The sequence below is a fragment of the Triplophysa rosa genome, linkage group LG1 (genome assembly GCF_024868665.1).
Source record: "Triplophysa rosa linkage group LG1, Trosa_1v2, whole genome shotgun sequence".
NCBI lineage: Eukaryota > Metazoa > Chordata > Actinopteri > Cypriniformes > Nemacheilidae > Triplophysa > Triplophysa rosa.
In genome coordinates, this window is record NC_079890.1 from 11,407,565 (window position 1) to 11,433,503 (window position 25,939).

Here is a 25,939-nt window from a genome sequence, read left to right on the forward strand (position 1 = left end):
AGCATCACATCTGGGAAATAAGTCCGTAAATTTGAGTAAAATCATCCTGTGCAAATGCGTCACATGAAATACTGATGTGGGGAAGTAATTTATATATCACACGAGGTCCCCTGATAATGCTAATCTCGTGCGAATGGTGCCAGTGTGTAAACTAACGTTACGTCTCTAACCAAATTTACAGAAGGCTCCAACTAAGTTTACTAGGCAAACTGTTATCCAATCATAGCAGTGGGCTTTACTTCCAAGCCTTCATTGCGGAATGCCCATTCAAACCGAGCATTTGCAGAGCTGGCCTCAAAACCCGGGTAGAAAATAGCCTATTACTTATTGATTTTGATTATTTTGAATGTAAAAATCACGCGAACGTCATAAGTAGACCTCGTACAACAGTATAAAACAATAAACAACACCACATCACCGCACCTTTAATGTCCTTTTAGATTGTCGTACTTGACCATCCTTTCTTTTGGGAACTACATTTTTAAGGCCCAACAAGGTTCATTCCTAGATAAGTCTGCCTCATCTTGGTAATTCTGCCTCATCTTGTCATGTCTTTCTTGGTCTTGTGGCAGGATCATGGCAGAACCTCTTGTTTTGTGTGGAGAGAGGCATGTTATTGTTGATTGACATAGCATGCGCTCTCTCCGGTCTCGTCTTTGTCCCTGCCTTCTCGTTTCCTCATTATTGATTGTTTATTATTTCATGCCCCGCACCTGTTCCCCTCTTGATTTGGTTCCCTTTATAATGCCCTTGTGTTTGCTGTCTTATGCTGGTTTGTTTTGCGTGTATGGAATGCATGACGTTTCATCATTTCTTGGACTGTGATAATTCGGTCAAGTCAAGCCTAGTTGAGTCTTAGTAAGTGTATGTTTATAGTTCGTGTCAAGTGTTGTTTTAGTTTTGGTTCAGTTTTCAGTTAATCTATGTTCTGTCGAGTTTTGATTATCATTTCTCCTGTTACTGTCGTTCGCACCCTGGTGGGTTTTGTTTTGTGTTTATTTGTAATAAAGTTCCTGTGTCCATCCTTCTGCCTGCGCTTGGGTTCTGGCATCCTCTACCCCCACCCTGACAATAAGAGGATCTAAATATGGCTTTATGAGAAAACTGTTAAAATGTACACATTTTCAGTCATCAAAAACCAAATGTGGGTCATTTTTCAAAAATCTGGTACTTATACTTATCTGGAACAAATAATGTTGAAACTAGAAATGTATATTTTTTTCTTCTATCAAAACAACTGCATTAAACATAATCATTTCAGTGTCCTTTTGGCACTTTTGAATTATCGGGTTGATGCACATTAACATGCTCTTAATAGTTTATTGATAAGATTCTATAATTATTTGAGTTATAGAGAAATTTGGATAAAGGAATGATGTAAACTATGGCCCGAGCACCGATGATATGAGGAATTGCTCCATTTGTTATAATCTTCAAAATGAATCACATTTTTGAGAGCCTAAACATGCTCGAAACCTCATGAAAATTTACATCTATATTTATGCATTTGGCAGACGCTTTTATCCAAAACGACGTACATTGCATTATATTATACATTTGTTTCTGAGTATGTGCAATCCCTGGGTTTGCATTGCTAGCGGCATGCACTAACCACTGCTGTGTGGGCCATTTACATCTGATATGGGTTTCAGAAAGAAGTGTGCCAAAATGGCTCTATAGCGCCAACTACAAAATTTTAATAAAGCAGTCCTCGCGCTGTGTGGGCCAGTGGTGGTTGACAGCACTCATTAGCATGTCCTAGCCACTCAAATAATTTTGAAAAATTGCTGAAAATATTCTTTCAAGATTGAGATTGATGAATATAATCCATAGCAGTGGAAACTGTTTAGTATGTCTGGCTGTGCTTCACATATTGAAAGCATGGAAAGTTATAACAATTACACAGTAGGGATGCACAATAAATTATCGACCATATCGGTATCGGCCGATAATGGTCATTTTTAATGTTATCGTATTGGATAATAAAATTTAGGCCAATATATTATAGCCAATAAATCATAAATAATTTCAGCTGCACGCTGCTCACAGTTAAAACCCAGTACTAGGGGTATGACGAGATCCGACTGGTCTCGTGAGAACACAATCTCCTTACGCAATTGGCATGATGGAGTGCAGGGCTCGAAATTGTGACTATTTTAGTCGCATATGCTCCCTTAATTTTACTTGTGCAACCTCAAAATATATTTGGAACCATTTGTGTGAGTGCACATTTTGTTGTGGTGCGACCTGTTTTCATTACTGTACAGAACACGCTAATAACTGCACAAAGTATGTGCGTGCTGTGAGCTACAGTGACCGGCCCGGCCATTCATAGACTATGTGATCTTTCATCCCACGGCGCTACTTTCCCACCATTTTTTTATGTAAACACACGCTAGACGGACAGGTTTCAACATTCGCACATAAGCACTAGTTTACGGCGGTTCGAGCTGCCAGCAGAGCGCAGCTGAACAGCAGCTGAGCTGGCAAGTTTACATGGCGTTATCTTGTCACAGGTGGTGAGGAAAAACCCAGATGCAGGCAGGCGGTGGTGAAGGGGTTAACAGAAACTTTTATTAAATAATAAACACGATAAATAGGAAACCAAAAAACCCACAATGGGGAAAAAACGGACACGGTAACAAAACAAGGATACAAACAAAAGACTTCCCACGATGGGGAAAAACTAGAAAATAACAAAACAAACTCACGACACAACGTCCAGGGGCAGGGAAAGGAAAACCAAAAAAGCAAACAAGACAAGGTAACTACTAAACACGGTAAACGCACAAAGGCACAAGGCACATGGGACAAAAAAACATGAGGACTTATATAGGGCAAGACAAACGAGGGATAATGACACAGGGCAGGTGGGAAACATTAGACACGGCAGGGAGGCAATACATCAAACGAGAGGGGCGGGGCCAATAACAAGACACGAGAAAGCACATGACATGTCAAAACATAAACAACTCATGGCTTTCTCACATAAAACCTAAGGCTTTGTCATGGCTCTGCCACAGGACCAAGAAAACATGACTAATAGAGGCAGAGCCATGACATATCTTAAATACAATCACAGAAAACCTCTTCAAAAACGGATCATCTGTCTCTTACATATGTGCAATGTAGGCATAAAACATGATGTGTTTATGTAGTTTTAAATGTTTCTCTGAAGGCTGTGAGGGTTCAGTCAGTGGAGGACACGAGCACTATGCAAAAGCATATAGAGAAAACAATCACAGCTCTTTACTAAAAGCTTTGCCTGTTAAGAAAACAAAGCATACATTTACTGCCTGTCATTTAGGTTTGTGACAAAACATTTTGCAGTATTTACATATTGTTTATTACTGCATAATAATTCATTAAAATAGAAGTTTAATGTGTTTCATAAAGTACAAGTTGATTTTATAATGCCTACATTTTTTGCATTTTGTGTTAAGGTGTATATATTTCATCACTGAGGATTTCTTTAAAAAAGTCTAAAAATCTCGTCTCGTTCTCGTGAACCTAGTCTCGTGTCTCGTCTCGTCTCGTCTCGTGAGATAAGTGTCTCGTCACACCCCTACTCAGTACGGTACTGTCTTTCTGTCGTGATTATTCACGTCTGCTATAAGCAAAACATTGTTGATGTAGGTACAGTATGTAGATACAGTATTTATGAATGTGTAAATTATACGAACAAAAGCATATTATTTGAATCAGACTGCTGTCTGAAAGCTTTGTGTCTTGAGACCTGTTAGGTCAATGTGTCATTTTTTCTGGGTTGCTCTGGAAGAACATCTATAATTTGTTTATTAAATAAAAAATATACCAGAAATGTCTGAAGCTTAAAGTATCATTAACTAGTGTAAAGTAAGCTTGGTACATGATTTTCAGGGGAAAAAAGAGAACTAATGGTTACCTAGTTTTCTGCAGTGAATGTTTTCAAAAATAAAAGCAGTTGTCCACTTTTTGCCCTGTTTCAGTCTTAGGGAATTTTATATTAATATTTAGATCATGTATATCGGTCAATATATCAGTTATCGGCTTCCAATGTTAAAGAATTATCGGTTATCGGACAAAATGTATGTATCAAATCTTGGTTTATCAAATAAGCTTGTGTAAAGAGACCTACTACACTGCCATGAAACAGGCATTGTCATGGCTCTGCTTCATTTAGTCATGTTTTTCTTGGTCCTGTAGTAGAGCCATGACAAAGTCTTTGGTTATGTGTGGAGAGAAACATATTATTTTCCTTTTGACAATAATATACGTTCTCAGTGTCTCGTCATTGGCCCCGCTCCTCGTTTCCTTGTTATCATTCCCTGAGTGTTTGATTACCCACACCTGCCCCGTGTCATTATCCCTCGTTTGTCTCTCCCTATATATACCCTCATGTTTCTTTGTCTTGGTACTCGTGGATTGTTCTGTGCATGTGGTTATACCTGGTCCTGTCTGTTCCAGTGGTCTGTTGCTATGAAAGCCCAAGTCTAGCCGAGTTTCTGTAAATTTGTTTCTTAGCGTTTGTATAGAGTGGTTCTGTTAATCCAGCCTTAGTTTATATTTGTCCTGTCTGCTGTATTATATAGTTTTCTTGGTTTTCCCCATCGCGGGTGTTGTGTTTTTTTAATTATTAAAACTTCCCTGTGTTAACCCCTTCCCGTTGCCTGCATCTGGGTTCTTCCGCCGCGACTTTCGTGACAGGCATGAAACCTAGCTATGATACTGCATATTTAGACTCATTGTAGCTTCAGAAGCAATTCAAATTAAAGCTGCAAGCAACATTTAACAGGCCCTCACATCTTGGTGCACATTGGGGCTACTGGTGTGAAGTTTGAACATCCCTTACCTCACAACAAGTTCTTCATGTTTCATGGCAAAACATCAAACTTTTTCAGGGCCACTATAGACACGCCATTGAACAAAAACCCAAAGGCGTTGCAATTAAATGGCAAAAGCCTGTAGATTAGACTGAACAAATATGACCTTCATATAATGAAATCTCTAGAAATCTCAACACCTGGAAAAGGTAAAAACTACAAACTGCAGATAAAATTTAAACTAGCAGACTTCCTGTTGGGTTTAGAATACTGTTGTAAGAGACTTTTTGTAGCTGTTGGAATGTTACATGAGCCTACCAAATTTCATACATTTACATGAAACGTAGCACGGGGGCTGCTTTAATGAAATTTTGTGGGTGGCGCTATAGACCCATTTTGCAACACTTCATTCTGAAACCCATATCAGATGTAAATTTTCACCTCTGACTTGTATGCAAACTTTCTTGAGTTTTAGAGCATGTTTAGGCTCTCAAAAATGTGATTAATTTACAAGATTATAACAAACGGAGCAATTAACCTATCGGTAAGTCCCGCCCCCCTTAGGCACTGTTGCTAACTCGGACAAGCAACAGGAGTTCCTAATGTCTTTCAATAGCAGCTGTCAGTGTTGTTTTTTAGTACATTTTGGACACACTCTGTCATCAAGCAGAATTCAAGTGGGACTTAAATATGCCATGGAAGGATATATAAACGATTTTAAAATAAATATGGTGGATAAAAAAATTATTTGGAAGGGAGTGTTTACAGATCACAATGCAAGTGTGAAAAGCCTCATGTTACGGTCGTCACGATCGCAGATGACAACATCTAGGATGAACTGTTCATGTACCGCAGGGTAAGCTCAAAATAATTTACATTTAACCACTTTAATATGGAGAGACACTGAAATGTAGACCTTCGTTTATGACCTACAATGTACACGCTGTGAGAACAGTTAGCTATTTAGGTTTGTACGTTAGCATGGACTCACTAACTTAACTAGATTCAGCCAGAGATACTATACTGAAGCACAAGATGACATTAACAATCTGCAGATGGAAACTATAACTTAGTGACAGTATGACAACCAGAAAATAAACGTTTTTGTCTTCACTGGGATTGGAGTTGAATCGGGTTACTGCGCCCACAATTTGCTCTTTTTGTGTGGGTTTAGGAAATTGAATCCTCCCAGGACACCTGGAATCAGTGTTACAAGTACTCCAGGCAGATCGTTTTATAATTTTTATAGCATAAAACCGATGAGAGCTTCGGACCTTACAAGTTCAGGTCCCCGTGCAACTCATATTCAACTGCCATTGGCTCATGTCATGACGCACACAGACGGGCAGACTCAGATGCGGAGTTAACAGGGTCTTTATTGAAAACAGTGAGGCAAGAGCAAAGCAAATAGTCCAAGACATCAATGGCAGCAAAACAGTCCTCGGGGAATTAATCGACCCGTAAGATTCCATTAGAGAAGTTGTACCCGTCAGGGAGAAGCTGCTGAACTGGCAAACTGGCGAGAGCTCAGATGCCGTGAGAATTGAGGTCCGGGCGGCCAATAACAGCTGCGCGGCAGAGAGCAAAAAATAAAAGAAACTGGGGCAGACAAGAAGCGAAAAATAAACAAGCTTCGAGGAGCAAAACTTGGCAAGGCTAAGACGAGGTACAGGACTAAGGACAGAACTAGACTCGCTAGAACTGGGCAGTCAGAGCTGGCAAAACAACAAGCACGGTCTGACACAGGACAGGAGAACAAAGGGAAATAAATAGGAAAGCTAACTAAGGATGACAACAGGCGGGAGAGATAATAGATAACGGGCGCTAATCAAGGGGAATACGCTACAGGTGAAAGAGTGCGAAGACGGTGAGTGGAGAAATACCAAAAGGGAGACACGGGGCGGGGTGAGTGATGCAGACAATGAGCACAGGGCGAGCTGTCAAAACAGAGGCGCCACGAGCTCGATACACAACAGAACACACACAGGCAGGACATGGGAACCCGAATGACCGAGATCATGACAGGCTCATCTGCGTTCGAAGGGAGGGGCTTACCGATAGGCCAATTTCTCAAATCAGTGCTCGGGCCATAATTTACAATATCCCTCTTTCCAAATTTCCCTATAATTCAAAGAAATAATGAAACTTATAAATAAACTATTAAGTTAATGTGCCTCAACCCGATAACTTTCAACAGTAACTCATAAGAAATGATTATGTTTAATGCAGTTGTTTTGATAGAAGAAAAGACGATACATTTCTAGTTTCAACTTAATTTTTTATTCAGACATTCCTCTTTAAAAGAAATTAAGTACCAGGTTTTTGAAAAATTACCCACATTTGGTTTTTGATGACTAAAAATGTGTACATTTTAACAGTTTTCTCATGAAGCCGGTAAGGTCGGTGCCAAGATGTCCTGACCAGGGACATTATTCTTCTCCTGAGAAACAAAGAACGTTTCTAAGCACAGTGGGGAGCCCAGGCCAAAAGGGTGCCCCTTCCTGAAAAAACAACGTACTCACTCCTGATCAAAGATCATCTTCTCGAGAAAGGACAGAGAACATCTCTCAGTACAGTGGGAGACCTGAACCAAAAGGACACCTTCTTTTGAGAAACAACAGACTTCCTCCAGTACAGCAAACTCCCTACTGAGATAGCATCTACATCTCAAATGACGCATACCAGTGGATCACAGATGCACACCTCACCCTGCGCCCTCAACTGTTCCTTTATTCCCCTCTCACTCAACGCAGGACACCCAAAAGCTCACCTCACCTTGTTTACACACAAGTAAAGAACACATCACATATACACAAAACATACACATGTTTGGTATCATCCAAAAGGTCTCAGTGCAACTGGTACAATGGTCTCACTCCCAGAACGACAGAATAATAATAATAATAATAAAGTTTTGTAAGAAATTAGCAAACTTCACTCTGGAACAAGTGCTGGAACATGTTTCCCACATTTGGTAACTTTCACCAATCACCTACTCTATGCAGATGAAGTACAGCCCCTGGGGCCACAAGACCCAATCTTAGCCAAATTCCTAATTTTAAAGAATATTCCCATAATGCTTTGTTCTGTCTGGGTTCTTAAGTAAGGTTGGCAAAAATATCAGGGAATCTGTAGTCAGATCTCCCGCACAAATTGCTGTGTCGTCTCTTTTGCAATGTATGCAACATTGAAATTCTCTTTACTCAATCTCCTATGATTTTCTATAATTTGTTATTGAATTACATTGATTGACTTTTGATTATTGCATTGAATCTTGAATTGGATTTTTAATTATGTTTTCTTTACCTGGCTAATAAATTATTATGTTTTAAATTGTTCTGCAGTATTCCGAATTTATTAATAAAATCTCATATAATCAATATAAGTAGATCCCATTATATCCTTGTTACCGCAAATCCCCGTTCAGGTTAGTGACAGACTAGAATCATGTCTAGGTGGAGCATAGAAACACACCAGCTGATAATTTTAGAGATCCTGCTAACAATTTGGCATTAGTTTAAGTGTACTTAGACCGTGAAGGCTAATAATGTGAATTTTTGTTTAGAACAACAAAAGTGTTGTCTGACCAATCTAAATGGGGTAAGCCTCAACCTCTGATTATTGTAATATTATTACTAAGGTACATAGGAAACTATGGCATGATTATATAAAGCTGCCATTAGAGAAGGTAATGTTGGTCTATTTATCTCTGTGGAGTGGTCCTGACCACCGGTAGTAATAATTATTACTCTAAATATAGCTGCAAGCAGCAATTCCGGGGTCAAGCCCTACAAGGGCACAAAGGGAAATACATGTGGACATTTCTGAAGATTAGTTTCTGCATAGCAGATATGTCAGATATTTCGTGTCAATACACAAAAGTGTCGCGAAGATACAGCCACATGACCTTTTGGTGTGCTCGCCTTGATTTAATTGAGGCTGTATATGAAAACCATTTGATCGATCAAAAAGCTTTTATTAACTTTTATTAAGGGGTGTCCCTAGAAGCTAGACACAAAATTATTTCTTGTGGCTCAGTGGTAAGAGCATGGCGCTAGCAACGCAAAGGTCATGGGTTCGATCCCAGGGATTGCACATACTCTGATACAAATGTATAGTATAATGCAATGTAAGCCGCTTTGGATAAAAAGGGTCGGCCAAATTCATAAATGTAATGTAAAATTCAGTGCAAATCAGATTGCTTTTGTAGGAGGAGTTCAAAAAAGTATGTTATTTATATAATTCAATATGACAGACAGGAAGTATTGTGGAATATGACAACTTTGATATCAATAACTCGGCTTGAGCCAACAAATATACTAATGTGAATCGAATAACGTTATTTTGATTTCCTCGTATGTTACAAGCAGATTAATACATTTCGTTATATCTCTTGGCCTATAACTTTACAGGTCCTCTCAGAACATGACCTTAATGAACCATACAAGGGCTGCAACGACGCGTCAACGTCGTCGATTATGTCGACTACTAAAATGCGTCGACGCATCGTATTATTTACGTTTATCTGCTGTAACGTTTTATCTATCTAATGGCAGTTTCTGTTCCCGGGCGTGTGTAAGTTAATAAGCAGAACAAGAGAACCTATAATACACCCGACAAACAGCGATCGCGAGCCTCGGACACAGTAAGTTGTGGACGTAGAAGGGCACGTAGATGTAGACTTTCATAATAAATTACTTTATTTTAACTAGGGATGCTCATTTTGGTTAATTTCCCTAACCGAGAACCGACACTCGTTATCCGAACATTAACCATTAACCGATAAGATTCTAATAATAAATTGGAATTTAAAAAATACATGCTGCATCTTATTTCGAAGGCTGCGTCCTCCGGAGGTCGCGTTTGTCCGCCGCATACGCCTTCGCATGCGACATCCGGAGGACACAGCCTTCGAAATGAGACACAGCTACAGTTGACGAGGGTCTGTGACAATTTAAATATACAAACATTTTTTTCACAGATTTATTTTAACATGCAAATAGCAGCATAACGAATACATCAACAACAGCACCTGCATTCACATATTATCTAATTTTCACGAACCTGCGGCGTTTTGGACAATGGAGAAAAACTAAAATAATATATAAATCCAAAGCATAAAATAAACAGGCAAGAAAAAAAATGAATTAATTAACAAAATATGACAAAACGAAAACACAGAAGAACCGGCAAAGTTTATATCCGTTTTTTCAAGTTTTTTCATCAAATAAAAATAGCAGGCCTACCTCAATCCAAAGATTGGAGTTTTTATTTAATAAAGTAACATGTTTACGTGTTGTGGTGACAGTCTGGAGCTTGTTGACAATTAGACCCGTGGCAGAAAACACCCTTTCAGATGGCACGGATGTCCCGGGAATGAAGAGATAACGCCTCGGGAAGCGCGTCACATTTGCTTTCGGTGGGTTGTGTATTTTTAATCCAAGAAGTCTAGGCTACATTTTGTCATGACACAGGGAGAGATCAGGAACCCACTCGGGGGAAGCTGGACCAGTAGCGGAGATCTGGGTGCGGGGAGAGACCTCAACTCGATGAAACTCACGACGAGAGGAGAGCTGTACCCACTCGGGGAGAACTTGACCGGCAGTGGAGATCTGGGAGCGGGGAGTAATCTCGACCCGATGAAACTCACAAGGAGAGAAGAGATGTAGTGCATGCTCTGCCAGAGATGAGATGCATGCATATGATGAAACGGAGAGGTCCGGAGCGCCAGCGGGAACTGCAGGACAGATAAAAAATAACGGCGAGGCACGGAGACTAAAACCAAAAGTAGAAAAAAGGTCTAAATTTCGACAAGAACTGTGGCTAAGGCTATGGCTATGGCTATGGCAAAGAAAACAGAACTAGACACGCTAGGCTGTGGCAGTCAGTAGTAGGGATGTAACGATTCACTCAGCTCACGATGCGATGCGATTCACGATTCTGATCTCACGATGCGATTTATTCACGATTTACTCACGATTTATTTTTACAAAATGAGTTGAAATTAGAAATGAACAATTTCCCTTGCATTATTTCTTAAATGCTTCACGTTTCTTTGTATAATAAAATTATCTTTTATTTTAAATAACAAAACTAAACTGCAATTTTATAACAAATTAATAATAGAAAAAGTCTCTTTAATATAAACAAACTAATACTGTCTGTGCTTTTCTTGGATTTTTTGCATTTAAGAAATATCAGCATGTCCACGTGTAGGTTTGCAGTGAACATGGTGGCCCCTGCTGTTCAAAAAATGTATCGTGATTCAGTTCACATTATAATCGATTTTCAACCGGCTAATACAAGCAATGGTCTGACACAAGACGAGAGGACAAGAGGGATTAAATAGGGAAAACCTAACGAGTGGCAGGTGAATGGGCGAAAGGTAATTAATCAAATCATGACCGGGATGATCTACAGGTGAACTGAGTGATGAGAAACCGGTGAGGGGAAAAGTCTGACGGGGAGACACGAGGCGGGGTAGATGACGCAGACACCGAGCGCATGGTGAACTGTCAAAGCAACGAGCACATGCGCTCGACAAAAACAAACACACACCCGTGCCAGCTAAAACCTAGACGTGACCGGGATCACGACAGTACCCCCCAGAAGCGTCACCGGGCGCTTAGGGAGGGGGCTCACCTCGTCTCCGGTGGAAGTCCATGATCAACAACCGATCCAGGATGTCACGAGACGGCACCCAGCACCTCTCCTCTGTGCCATAGCCCTCCCAGTCCACCAAGTACTGAAAACCCCTGCCGCGGCGACGTACATCCACCAGTCTCCTGACGGTGTATGCCGGAGACCCGTCGACAAGGAGCGGGGGAAGGGGGAAGGGGGGCGGGTTCGGCTGCTGGCAGGGTTGAGACGGGATGTGATGGCAGGCTTAACCCTGGAAACATGGAACACAGGGTGAACTCGACCGAGACTAGGAGGAAGTTTGAGCCGGACAGCCACTGGGTTAACCATCTTGGTGATGCGGTATGGTCCAATAAACCTGGGCGCCAGCTTACGAGAAGGCACCCGGAGAGGAAGGTCATTGGTGGAGAGAGGACCGGAGACAGGACAGGAGAAGAGGACCGGAGGCGATCAGCTGCTGTCTTGGTCTTCTGCGAGGTTCGTGCCAGAACCTCTCTGGCTTTCGCCCAGGTGTGGCGACAGCGCCGGACGAATTCCAGAGCAGAGGGAACCGCAGCGTCGAGTTCCTTCGAGGGAAACAGAGGAGGTTGATAACCCATAGAACATTGGGGTTCATACCTGACGAGGAGACCGGGACGGAGTTGTGGGCGTACTCAACCCAAGAGAGATGTTGGCTCCAGGAGCTGGGATTATGAGACGTCAGACAGCGGAGTCTCTGTTCGAGATCCTGGTTGACTCGCTCACATTGCCCATTGGTCTGAGGGTGAACTCAGGGCCTGAAGACAGACTCACAGAGGCCCCGATGTGTCTACAGAACTCTTTCCAGAACCGGGAGGTGAACTGAGGACCCCTATCAGACACGACGTCGACCGGAAGACCGTGGAGACGGAAGACGTGGTCCACCAACAGCTGAGACATCTCCCGGGCGGAGGGAAGCTTAGGAAATGGAATGAAATGGACCGCCTTAGAGAATCGGTCCACCACCGGGAGGATAACGGTGTTGCTGCCGGAGGGGGGAAGGCCAGTGACGAAGTCTAAGGCGATGTGTGACCATGGGCGGGAGGGGATGGGGAGTGGGCAAAGCAGACCAGCCGGCGGACGATGGGACGGCTTACATTGGGCACAGACAGGGCAAGCCAACACAAACTGTCTGACGTCAGTGGCGAAGGAAGGCCACCAGAACCGCTGACGAACGGAAGCCAGGGTTCCCCGAATCCCTGGATGGCCAACCAACCTGGATGCGTGACACCACTGAAGGACGTCAGGGCACAGCGCAGCTGGCACGAACAACCTGCCCGCCGGACACTCTTCGGGCACTTGCACATCTTGACCGGCCTCCGCCACTCGCCGTTCGAGGTCCCAGGTAATAGCCCCAACCACCACCTCCTTGGGGAGAATAGCATCGGCCGAAAGCTCCTCCCCGGGAGCCTCAAACCGGCGAGAAAGTGCGTCAGGCTTGACGTTATTAGAACCAGGCCGGTACGAGATAGTGAAGTTAAACCGGCCAAAGAAGAGTGCCCAACGGGTCTGCCGCGAGCTCAACCTCTTGGCCGAACTGACATATTCTAGATTTTTATGATCCGTCCAGACCAAGAAGGGCTGCGCTGACCCCTCCAAACAATGACGCCACTCGCCCAAGGCCAGACGAACCGCCAACAGCTCTCTGTTACAGATATCGTAGTTTCGTTCTGCAGGGCTGAGGCGGTGAGAGTAGAAAGCGCAGGGGTGCACTTTCTCATCACGGCTGGAGCGCTGAGACAAAACCGCGCCTATCCGGACATCAGAAGCATCGACCTCAACAATAAACTGTCATTCAGGATCTGGAAAACAAAGCACAGGTGCAGAGACAAAATGGGACTTGAGATTATCAAAGGCTACCTGAGGTAGGGAATTCCATTTGAACAAAACCTTGGTGGAGGTCAATGCCGTAAGCCGCGCGGCCACCTGGCCAAAACCCCGGATAAATCGCCGGTAAAAATTGGCGAAACCCAGGAACCGCTGTAAGGTTTTACGAGAGTCAGGAGTGGGCCACTCGGCGACAGCTTTGATCTTGACGGGATCTGGTTCGATGCCCCTGGGAGAAATTATATGGCCAAGGAACGAAACAGTATCGGCATGCAATTCACACTTCTACGCCTTGACAAATAGCTTATTTTGCAGTAAACACTGGAGAACCTCACGAACATTTCGGGTGTGTTCCTGGAGAGATGGGGAAAAGATAAGGATGTCATCCAGGTAAACAAAGACAAAACGGTTAATCATGTCCCCCAGAACGTCATTGACAAGGCCCTGGAAGACGGCAGGAGCATTGGTCAAGCCAAATGGGAGTACCAAATACTCACAGTGTCCTCCACTCGTCCCCCTCGCGGATACGGACCAGGTGATAGGCGTTGCATAGGTCTAGTTTAGTAAAGACCCGGGCTCCCTGTAAAAGTTCAAAGGCAGAAGACATGAGCGGTAAAGGGTATTTATTCTTAACCGTGATCTCATTCAAACCTCGATAGTCAATACAGGGGCGCAGGGAGCCATCCTTCTTTTGAACAAAGAAGATGCCCGCACCGGCCGGCGAGGAGGAGGGGCGGATGAGTCCAGCTTGCAAAGAGTTGCGAATATATTTTCCATGGCCTCTCTTTCGGGAGCAGATAACGAATACAACCGACCCGTAGGCGGAGAAGTGCCCGGGAGGAGATCTATGGCACAGTCGTAGGGGCGATGCGGAGGAAGGGAGGTGGCCCGTGACTTGCTGAACACGGACCGAAGATCATGGTACTCCTCCGGGACCCCAGTCAAATCGCCGGCTTTGACCTGAAACACAGGAGACACAGAGACAGGAGAGGGAGCAGGACCAAGACAAGACAAGTGACAAAAAGGGCTCCAAGCTAAAACAGAATTATTAGCCCAATTCATGTGAGGATTATGCTGTGACAACCAGGGATGCCTTAATATGATGGGAGTATTGGGGGAATTGAGGATGTACAGCTTTAATCGCTCACAATGGTTACCAGAAAGAAAAAGGCTTACGTGAGGGGTGACGTGAGTGATGGAGGTGAAGGGATGCCCCGCTAGTGTCCAGACCGAGATGGGTTGGGGAAGAGGTATGGCCGGGATCTTCCATTTACGAGCCCTGGAGACATCGATGAAGTTCCCCTCAGCGCCGGAATCCACAAAGGCGAGACCGGTGTGGGTGACTCCATCGACGAACAGCCGAAATGGCAGCTGGGTGCAGGAAGCCGGAGAGAAAAAGGGAATTGCGCCCACTCGAACTCTCCGTTCTACGGGTGGGCGGAGGCTTTTAGTGGACACTGTAATCTCGACCCGATGAAACTCACAAGGAGAGAAGAGATGTAAGTGCGTGCTCCGCCAGAGATGAGATGCCTGGATATGATGAAACGGAGAGGTCCGGAGCGCCAGCGGGAACTGCGGGATAGATCAAAAAATAACAGGGCGAGGCACAACTAAAACCAAAAGCAAAAGTAGAAAAAAGGGCTAAACTTTGACAAGAACTGTGGCTAAGGCTATGGCTATGGCTATGGCAAAGAAAACAGAACTAGACACGCTAGTCTGTGGCAGTCAGTAGTGAGCTAATACGAGCAACGGTCTGACACAAGACGAGAGGACAAGAGGGATTAAATAGGGAAAACCTAACGAGTGGCAGGTGAATGGGCGAAGGATAATTAATAAAATCATGACCGGGATGATCTACAGGTGAACTGAGTGATGAGGTGATTAGCTCGACAAAAACAAACACACACCCGTGCCAGCCAAAACCTAGACGTGACAGGGATCATGACACATTTAAATTCCAGATTCATATTTAAGTGACCTATTAGTCAGATATGGTGACCCATACCCGAAATGTGAATGCTTTTAACCCATCCAGAGAGTAGTGAACACACGCACAGCAAGTGGGCAGCTATCACTGCAGTGCCCGGGGAGCAAGTAGGGGTAAGGTGCCTTGATCAAGCCGGCCTGGGAATCGAACCGGCAACCTTCTGGTCACGAAGCAGACTCTCTAACCAGTAATCTCTAATTTCAACTTTTTTTAGAGGTAAGCTCCTCCTGAGATAAGAGACATAGATTTGAGTGTCTCTATCTAATCTAAGGATTCTAGGAAATGTTTTCTGTAAATATGTTTCAGTAGTTTTTAAAAAAGGCAATGAAACTGACCCCCTTTTCTGACTTACACTGGGGCAAACTGCAAATCAGTTTCAAAGCAAATTCCTTGTTTTTTGTATTATTTGTGTAGTATTCCTAGCACCCAACTAAAGCGTTACACATGGTTGAAAAGTGAATTATTGTTCATTTAAATTGAATGAATTTTTAATTTAATGAAAACTAAATTTTGAAAATGTAGGCAAATGCAAACACACTGAATGTGTCATAGACATCACTTCGTCCCTGGGTGGGCTCGAACCACCAACCTTTCGGTTAACAGCCGAACGCGCTAACCGATTGCGCCACAGAGACAGTTGCTGCACTATGTCACAGACTGACATCATAAAGCGCCACGTCATCTAAACACAATTGGCAAACGTCTATTTTTAAAATGTGACCTTACAAAGTCCTCGAACATAAAAACACCTTAAAAACAATGTGCATTTAGATAAATTAATCATTTAAAAACACCATAAATGTTTATCTTGCTTATTATCATCATATAAAATTATTCTCCAACCCAAAATAAAATACAAGAATATAAGGGTTAAAACAGATTCAACAAAAAGTTTGCCTCTGAGTACAACAGTTAAACAGTGGAATTAGTAGAAACTTCCATTTGAATGATTTTAGTTCCATCTAAATGTAACTTAAATACTGAATATTTCAGAGAAGTAGGTCTGAAAATAACACGGACGGTTTGTGTGTATGGAGGACTAAACCTGCAAAAATTATAAATAAATAAATGTATAAATAAATAAATATATAAACGAATAAATGTAATAATATGAAAATAAATAAAGGAATGAATGGTTTGATAAAACAAAATAATTCGTTTTTAGCTATTATTGATCTTAGCTTTAACTTTTCTTTTCATTTTTTAAATTGATTTATTATTTTTTGTGTCCATTATTAATTATTTTTTATTATTTTTATTTTTTATTTTTAGATTATTTTATTTATCATTTCCTTTTATTTTTACATTTATTTATTTATACGTTTATTTATTTTTATATTTATTTATTATCGCATGTATTTATTTCCACTTTTATTTATTTATTCTTGAATTTATTATTACTTTTCTGTGTCTTGTATGATAATTAGATGGGTTGGTCTTGCCTACTATTGGTTCAGCGTAGATTGAAGCGTTTGATCGATTGCTCTTGACTTGTTTTGGACTAACGTCACGTCACTCACTGATCGTTTGCTTCGTGTATAACGTTAAGTAACTATAAATCATCAATAAGTGCATCTAATCTGAATGACACACAGTCATTTGATGCATGGTTATCGACTTCATTGGCTAATCTGTAACTCTCTAGCTATTGTGCGCCCGCCATAGATTACTTAACGTTATACACGAAGCAAACGATCAGTGAGTGACGTTAGTCCAAAACAAGTCAAGAGTAATCGATCAAACGCTTCAATCTACGCTGAACCAATAGTAGGCAAGACCAACCCATCTAATTATCATACAAGACACAGAAAAGTAAGAATAAATTCAAGAATAAATAAATAAAAGTGGAAATAAATACATGCGATAATAAATAAATATAAAAATAAATAAACGTATAAATAAATAAATGTAAAAATAAAAGGAAATGATAAATAAAATAATCTAAAAATAAATAATAATAATAACAAAAAATAATTAAAAAATGGACACAAAAAATAATAAATCAATTAAAAAAATTTAAAGAAAAGTTAAAGCTAAGATCAATAATAGCTAAAACGAATTATTTTGTTTTATCAAACCATTCATTCCTTTATTTATTTTCATATTATTACATTTATTCGTTTATATATTTCTTTATTTATAATTTTTGCAGGTTTAGTCCTCCATATGTGTGTGCTAATGTAGACTTTATAGACCTCTTTACGGCCGACGTCACGAATACGTCACGGTACTAGCTGGAGGCAAAACAAAGGGAAAACTGGAGGTGGCCAATACAAACCAGCACAGATTCGGCTACATAAGGAGTTTAAAATATCATCTTGTTGTGTTGTTTAGTGCCACAATCGATAAAATACAGTCTCCAATTTGATATTTTAACACATACCTGCTGCCATTGCCAAACAAAAACACTGACGACAGCTGCAGTTAAACACAATAAAACGAGCAGACCAGTAGAAATTATCATCAAAAATGCTGGCTTTATATACACTTTATATCACTTAAAGTTAAATAAACTCCTGTCTTTTGTTGGTATGGATTATGGTTTGGGTATGTGTCTAAGCTTATCATTTTTGCCCACCTAATCACAACAATGGGGGAACAAGTTAAGTTATTTTCCTGTATTAGCGCATATACTGTATAACAACTTTGTTTGCAGTTAGCCAACGACCGGAGACTAAACATAAAGGAAACTGGTCCGTGTACGTTTTATTCATTTGATATCCTATTTGAAATCACATAACGAGAAATTGAAAAATGACCAGTTTCTCGTTTTTTCGTTTAGTTCACCAAACGGATATTTCGTTTTTGGCCCGATATTTTATTTTTCGTTTGCCGTTTAATTGCCGGCATTCGTACATGTGGGCGGTGCTGTAACGCCTCTTTCACCCGATTGGACAAATCGCTCACCATTCTGTACGGATTTAATTCTGCCCGGCAGAATAAGAGGCACCGCCAGTCCTTCAGTTTAATACAAGTTATTGTCGCAACGCGAACCACTGCTTGCTGTGAACTGTGCGTGATATTTAAGCAGAAATATGTGTTGCAATGTACGCCATGCAGTGTGCTGTATACAGTATAACTTCCACATTTAACACCCCTTTCACAGACGTTGATCCCAGAAAATTGCTGTAAAACTGCTAGAGAGGGCTTTCAGTGGGATTGATCAAGAAAGGTACCTATTATTAGTAGTAGTAGGCCCTAGTAGTATTAATGACGTTGCCTGCATCAGAAAGCGCCCTGTGTGAACAAAAGGCAGGAACAATGCCGTAAGTGGTCCGTATTGTGATGATAAATAAAGTGGCTATAAAAACAAGCGAGTAATTTATGTTCGTCAATTAGAACTATTCTAAAAAAATACAAGAATAACGTTGTCTGCGGCTAAACGCAGTTTTAAATTTTGAAATTACTTTAAAATTAATTAATACAAAGCGCTTCAAAGCTTGATCGCTTCAACCTTTAAAGCACGGCTTTATCTGCGTGTAAGCTATGTCGACACATAGGCTACTGTTAACAAACTCGACTTTTTAGATGTGCTTGTTTTTTCAACAAAAACATTGTAAACGCCATGATGTTCATATAAAAAATATCATATACATATCACTTATATCATATAAAGTGTTTATGTGTGGTCCTTTAATCTGCTTTATTAATGAATTCTTCATTCGGTCTGCATGAGCTTATTCAGAAATTGTTAAAAAAAATCTAAATAATAAAACTATATATATATATATATACACACTGCCCGTACAAAAAAGTCACACACTCCAATATTTCGAAGGACCGCCTTTAGCTTTGATTACGGCACGCATTCGCTGTGGCATCGTTTCGATAAGGTTCTGCAATGTCCAGAATGTCCATTTATTCCCGTCCAGAGTTGCATTAATTTTTCTCCAAGATATTGTATTGATGATGGGAGAGTCGGACCGCTGCGCAGTCTTCTCCAGCACATCCCAAAGATTCTCAATGGGGTTAAGGTGTGGACTCTGTGGTGGCCAGTCCATGTGTGAAAATGATGTCTCGTGCTACCTGAACCACTCTTTCACAATTTGAGCCCGATGAATCCTGGCATTGTCATCTTGGAATATGCCAGTTCCACCAGGGAAGAAAAAAAAACTCATTAATGGAACACCAGGGGGGGCTGATGTATAAACGACGCGTACGCACAAAATGGGCATAGAAATGTGCGTACGCTGTTTTCCACGCACGTATCCGGATTTATTAAAAATATATATTGGCGTAAATATGTACGGATGTGTACGGATGCTCTTGACTGTGCGTACGCACTCTTTTTCCTTGAGTGAAAAAAGTAATGAAGTAAAAAAAGGATTTTATACTAGGCTATAGTATTGCTTTGGTGCTAATAAATAAATGTTTGTTTAAGGATCGGCTGTTTCCGAGGCAATTTTTATAATTATTGTCATTGTGCATTTATTTCAACAATTTATACTTATTCCGTTGTTTCAACCAATAAGAAAACATAAAAATGTTATCAACAAAAGCCATCATAAAACTGCAGCAGCATGACGGTTTATTCCTGTTTAATGCTGCTCAAATATGCCATATTTACACCAGTACTATATAATGTGATAGATTAATGTAATTTAAAGAGTATACAATAAATATAAATGATAAAAAAGACAAAAACAAAGTTTAAGGCTGATGATCATGTCTTTGAGTTGAGTTAGAGGAGTACATCACATGTCATATAAACAACTGCAAGATTTAAACAATGTTATTATTGCTCTTGATATTAATCATGATAGTTCATGTCAAATAATACATTAACATTTGCGTGTCATATTCTTTTAGACTATGCAGACAAAGTATTTATGGGTTATTATGCTCTGGTTTAAAAATATATATAATCTGAATTGTATTGGTGGGCCGTAAAACGCTTTGCGAGTCTGTTGCCTTGCGTGCATGGAAGCAACGGGAGAATTTTATCAGATGCACGCGCATCAAAACAACATTTAATTCGTTCATTGAGTTTTCGTGGTGAAAACATATTTTATTCGTTTGTTATATATGTTTTATATTTCGTCAATATAGAAATATCAACAAGATGTAGTGTCATTTCATTACATGGTCGATCTGTAGTCACGATTTAGCCCTAAATCGGATGGGCTGTTTATTTATGAAATGCAATTACAAACTCCACCGCTAGATGGATGAGACATGGTAGCAGGTTGTCACTCCTCAGGTAACGCGACCCCGCTGCAGAATTAAGTCAGAATTAAGTCCGTACAGCAGGGGTCTTCAACTACTTTTCTTTGAGGGCCAGATTCCAAAAGTATAAATAGGATGCGGGCCAGTTTTTTACCATATTCTCATTTCTTCTGTTATTTTGTTTTTCTGTTATTTATTGCGTTTTGTTCCTTTTATACTGTTTTTGTTGCTGTTACTTATAGGCCATATATTAAAACATGCACACAAATATTGCATCCAGTATTTGTGCCTTTTCCTGATATTAAATTAAAAGGGATATTGTCTTTTTAATTGTATTTTATATTCCTTAATGCGTTACTTTACCCAAAAATTGCTACTAATTTACTCACCCACAGTCCTCCAGTACATCGAGATGTTGGTGGCATTGTTTTTTCAAGAAGATATTTCTGAAGATATTTGGTTGCATTAAAGTTAAATCAATAAATGTAAAAAACGCAAATACATTCAACACAAAAGTAATCCCTGCCCCTTGTGACGTTAAATTCGCGTCTTATAAAGCGAGTCAATTGATCTGTGCAAGAAACTGAACGCTATTATCACATCTTCGGGTGAAATCCGATCGCATTCATGCGCCCCACGCACTTATAGGGCAGATCCTTTGTATAGTGCGAGTTCTGGGGGGAGATGAACAGCTGTTTTTCGTAAATATAGCCGTTATACATAATGAATGCAGTAATAAAAACAACACCGTTTTCCCCTTATCTGAGACAACCGTTCACGTGGTGTACCCTTCCTACAATTAGCCTACTTTCAAGGGCACAAAACGCGTTTTAGAACACGACCTATCGCGTGCGCAAACCGATTGCCTGTGGCTGTGCAATGCATTGCTGATAACATTGTAAATAACATTAAGTTTCTTGGACTGACCGATCAAATCGCTTTATAAAACGTCAATCATTATGAGCCGCGGGAATTACTTGCGTTTTGAATGTAGCAGCGTTTTGGACTTTTAAAGATGTGGCGTCTCAGGAGGACGTGCATTTAAAGCACACCGTTCTTAAAGTCTCTCCACTTATTTGAAATGTTAAGGCGGGCCAGGAAAAGATGATTGGCGGGCCGCCAGTTGACTAGCCCTGCCGTACAGAATGGTGAGCTATTTGACCAATCGGGTGAAAGAGGCGTTACAGCACCGCCCACATGTACGAATGCCATATTGAGGCCAAAATTTGTTTTTTAAACGGCAAACGAAAAATAAAATATCGGGCCAAAAACGAAATTTCCGTTTGGTGAACTATACGAAAAAACGAGAAACTAGTCATTTTTCAATTTCTCGTTATTTGATTTCGAATAGGATATCAAATGAATAAAACGTACACGGACCGAAACTGTTTGCCGTTGCTGTTTCTACTCAACTCAACTCAACTTTATTTATATAGCGCTTTTACAATTTTCATTGTTACAAAGCAGCTGTACATGAGACATATTGACTATAAGCAAAATAATTAAAGTTGTACCTGCAAAAACAAGAAAAGTTTGAAAACACAGAAGACAGACATACCCATATACAAAACACTCCACACACACAATATGCACACGTACTAACACACATAGACATAGAGACACACACACACACACGGATGCGCACGCACACACACACAACACACACACACACACGTACGTACACAGACAAGTACGCACGCGCACACACACACACACGCGAGAGCACACATTTAGGATAAAGGAGAGAGAAGCACAGGTCAAATATAACAGACTATAAATTCCTATATGCAATATTAATTAAGTAAAAACTTTAAATTGTCAGTTTTCATAAGTGCATTAGTAGAATTGGGGAGAGAAAAGTGAGTATGTTCATGTTATGTGTCAAGTGGGTCCGTGTACGTATCAAATGAATAAAACGTACACGGACCCAAGTGTGTTAAGTAGTTGCATTTGGTACCGTTTGCCACTGTGAGTACATATAAGCATCTAAAGATGTATACACTCTCAGTTTCTCTTTACTATACACGATTGGTTTCTTTATCTGGCTTGGAAGGTAATCCTGACAGTTCGTCTATCTATTGAATGAGTGTATACAGGTTGGCCAATCTGGTTTCTTCCGTTAAAGTTTACATTTTCAACAACAGTCACAGTCAACAGTACGTCTCAGGCAGTTACGTACATATTCAAATTAAATCAGATTTTCTCCAGTCACTGTCAAAAAAACAAGCTATCAAAACATGCTTGCTAGCGTTAGTAAAGCAGCCAGGGGAATCTTTCTGCCTCCACCTATGCTCCGCCCACAAAAAAGCGTCACAATATTTACTAATAAAAAAGGGGCCTATAGGCAATTTTTAAGACAGAACCACAATTGCCCGGCTAGCTCAGTCGGTAGAGCATGAGACTCTTAATCTCAGGGTCGTGGGTTCGAGCCCCACGTTGGGCGTCTGTTTTTGGAATTGGCCTGTGTGTAGTTGCTTGATATGAAGAAGGAATGTGGATAATTTTATAGGATCTTTTGCACCGGACAATTTCAGAAACAAAGTTCCGGAACCAGTAAGGAGGGCTGTCATTTGTGAACTAAGTTTTCTCTCTTTACCAGGTTGCATTCACACGAGCATTAGGACCTCTGAAGTTTGTAAGAGATTTCAACTTTGATAGAAAGAGCAAAAAGGAAGACTAATAAGAAATATTCTATGACAATTTAAAGTGCTATCACAGAGAAAAAACAACGCACAGACAAAGACAACAGGTAAATGCAGTTAGCTTTCTGTATTTTTTTGTCTTGTAACAGTTTAAAATACTGTTCTGTGACATGCGTTCATCCAGTCAACACACTTGCGTCACTGGCCTTTCCTTTTCACAAAGAAAATGTCTTTTGTTTTTTTTTCCGTTTGTCATGGAACGCAAAGAAAAAAAATCAAGCCCTACTTGTTTTTAATTTAAAATTTAAATAGATGCTTTGTAAATGCACTTTTTTTTGGAAATGTTTTTTTATTTTGTTCCCTAAGGTGTAACTATAATAATACTCAAGTTTTTTGCCGAAAAAAGCATTCAAAGTTAGGTTATTTATGACCTTTTCCAGCCTGTTTTTAATTCATTTGCTAAAAATATATAATTTTTGTAAATCACCAGCCATCACAGGCAAAGTAACAGCATGTCATTTTTACTCTTTTAAATGGTACTCTTTAAAATGGCTTCCTAAATAGAGCACTTATTGCAAAAACAACTATTCAACTGTTTCTCACTTTTGTCTGGCACAATATAATCACTGATCTATATAAAGCATTTGATTGGCATAGAATGTTAATCCACTGGCAGGAGGTGAAGCCACTGAAAGCGTTCAAGCAGCCATGTTGGGCTGCCCAACCGACAGAATAGAATGTCAGAGTAATGTATAGAAATTAGGAAAACACAATATTATCGGCATGCAGATATTATCGGCCGATATTGGCTTATATAACGTTAATAGTTTGCGCGAGGAGTGCAAATCAGAACATGTACATTCATAACAACGCTTCATTCCTTTATTCCTTCATTCCTGATACTGTGTCACTCCAATCCAGATGAGCCCACACTGCTACAACCTCCATGTCGAACATCCACAATATAACATCCATTCGCACTTTTAGAGCATATTTACACCTGGTCACTTCATGCATTTTCTTTGATCGGACAGCTATCCGATCGTGAAAAGACCAGATGTAAATGCCCTCTGAAACGCATTCGAGACGGATTTAAATCTGATCGCTCAAACCACTTCAGGAGGTGGTATGGGACGCATCCCAGTCAAAACTGAACAAGTCTAAATGCATCTGGTTGTTGAGACCACATACGTCAGCGCTTTACTCCTCCCAAATGGAAGTATGTTGCTAGCAAGCTAGCCGCGCCTGAGGCAAATAAACCGATAAAACAGCCGGGAATGGAGTCGTCGCGAAACGCAGACACTCATTGCAACGCGCTGGGGCTGTTTACATGTTGTGTGGTCGTAGACGTGGTTTAGGGTGAGAACGCTGAGATCTCGCCGTCCTGGAGAACACAACTTGTGGTTATTTTGTAAAAGCATTGTTAGATTTAATTTCCGCATAAATGAATACAAGCCCGCAAAATAAAGAATTGTGAAGTTGTTAAGCTCACTGAATACATGGCTGGCTATATAGTAGGAGGAAGGAATTCCTTCTGGCTATTCATGGGAGGAGGGGATTCCTTCTAAGCTAAACATTCTTTGTCTGATCTGCTATACCTTATTTGGTCATTCTGTGAACCCCTGGACATATGAAACCTGCCAGATGTCTTTTGGCACTGTATATAAAGACGTGTAGTTTCTAAAATAAATGAGTTCAAAAGCTTGATGCCTCTCTGTGTCTTGTTTTTGTGCTCCCAGATCTGCAGAAGAATTCTCTCACAACATCCAACCTATTTATGATTTGATTAGAAGGGTGATTCCAAAACACAGAAAGAAACTTAGTGTTCGAAAGGAACTAGAAGTTTTACGGGCATGATGCCACGAGGGCACAAGCTCACGACCACTTTGGAAGAGAAAACGTTACGATCTGAGTTTTTCATGCCTCATTAGACACGACAGCATTTGCAGAGTAAATAAAGCAAAACAACAGTGCTTGGCATTTCAATTCGGTGGAAATAAAGAGTTAAAATTTGCATTTTGCGCGCGAATAGAAGATCGGATTCATATCCGTTCAGCTGAGACGCATTTATGTGGCCAAGTGTAAATCCATCGGTTTAAATAAATCAGACAGCTATCCGATCAGAGAAATTCCGTGTCACCCATCACTGTAAATACAAGAGTCATTTACACTGGTGCTAAGCTATAGCTACAGTTATTTGCCGTCAAAACAGGTGATTTCTCTTATGATATCACAATGATTCTCAATAAGTCTGTATGTAAAACACTTGGTATCTGCTTGTTAAATAGTTGTTTGGGTTTTTCCGTTTAAGATTTTATTAGACATTATTACTATGTGCTGTTTTATTGTGGTCATTCAGTAAAACTCCCTTTGCAAACTTAATGTAATTACGTAAAATTTTTAAATGTAACAAAGTGTGGGCTTAGGCTACTGCTTTCTTTTAAAGGCTTTGAAATAATGCTTTGTGACTTTAAGCACAAATGTATGAGGTCTTTATACACCTCTGAAAACATAGTTATGTATATTATATTGCATTTCTGTCAATAGATCTCCAAATTACCCACTGGATCTTTAAATGCTTCAAAATTAGAGCTGCACGATTCTGAATGATGACTAAAAGTAATACATAATTTACTAGAAGTTCTGACAAAAAATAGTTTATTTAGGTATGTAATATGTAGGACTTTGCTTCAAAATTATTACATATTTCATGGTTAACCTACAGTAACTATTGTCAGCTCTGCTTCATTTAGTCATGTTTAGCAGAGTCATGACAAAGCCTAGGTTATGTGTGGAGAGAAACATATTGTTGTCCTTTTGACAATAATATACGTTCTCTCCAGTGTCTCGTCTCTGTT

General features: G+C 40.5%; 2 non-coding genes and 1 pseudogene across 2 annotated transcripts; 1 reads left to right on the top strand and 2 right to left on the bottom strand.

Annotated features, from left to right (window-relative positions):
• Window positions 1-13,300: 13,300 nt before the first annotated feature.
• LOC130547013 (uncharacterized) lies at window positions 13,301-18,183 on the bottom strand (annotated as a pseudogene).
• On the bottom strand, window positions 15,835-15,908 carry trnan-guu (transfer RNA asparagine (anticodon GUU)). The gene has a single exon. It is a non-coding gene; the product is annotated as a tRNA-Asn (tRNA).
• A 4,626-nt stretch (window positions 18,184-22,809) lies between the features above and the next one.
• trnak-cuu (transfer RNA lysine (anticodon CUU)) lies at window positions 22,810-22,882 on the top strand. Its single transcript has one exon. It is a non-coding gene; the product is annotated as a tRNA-Lys (tRNA).
• Window positions 22,883-25,939: the final 3,057 nt, after the last annotated feature.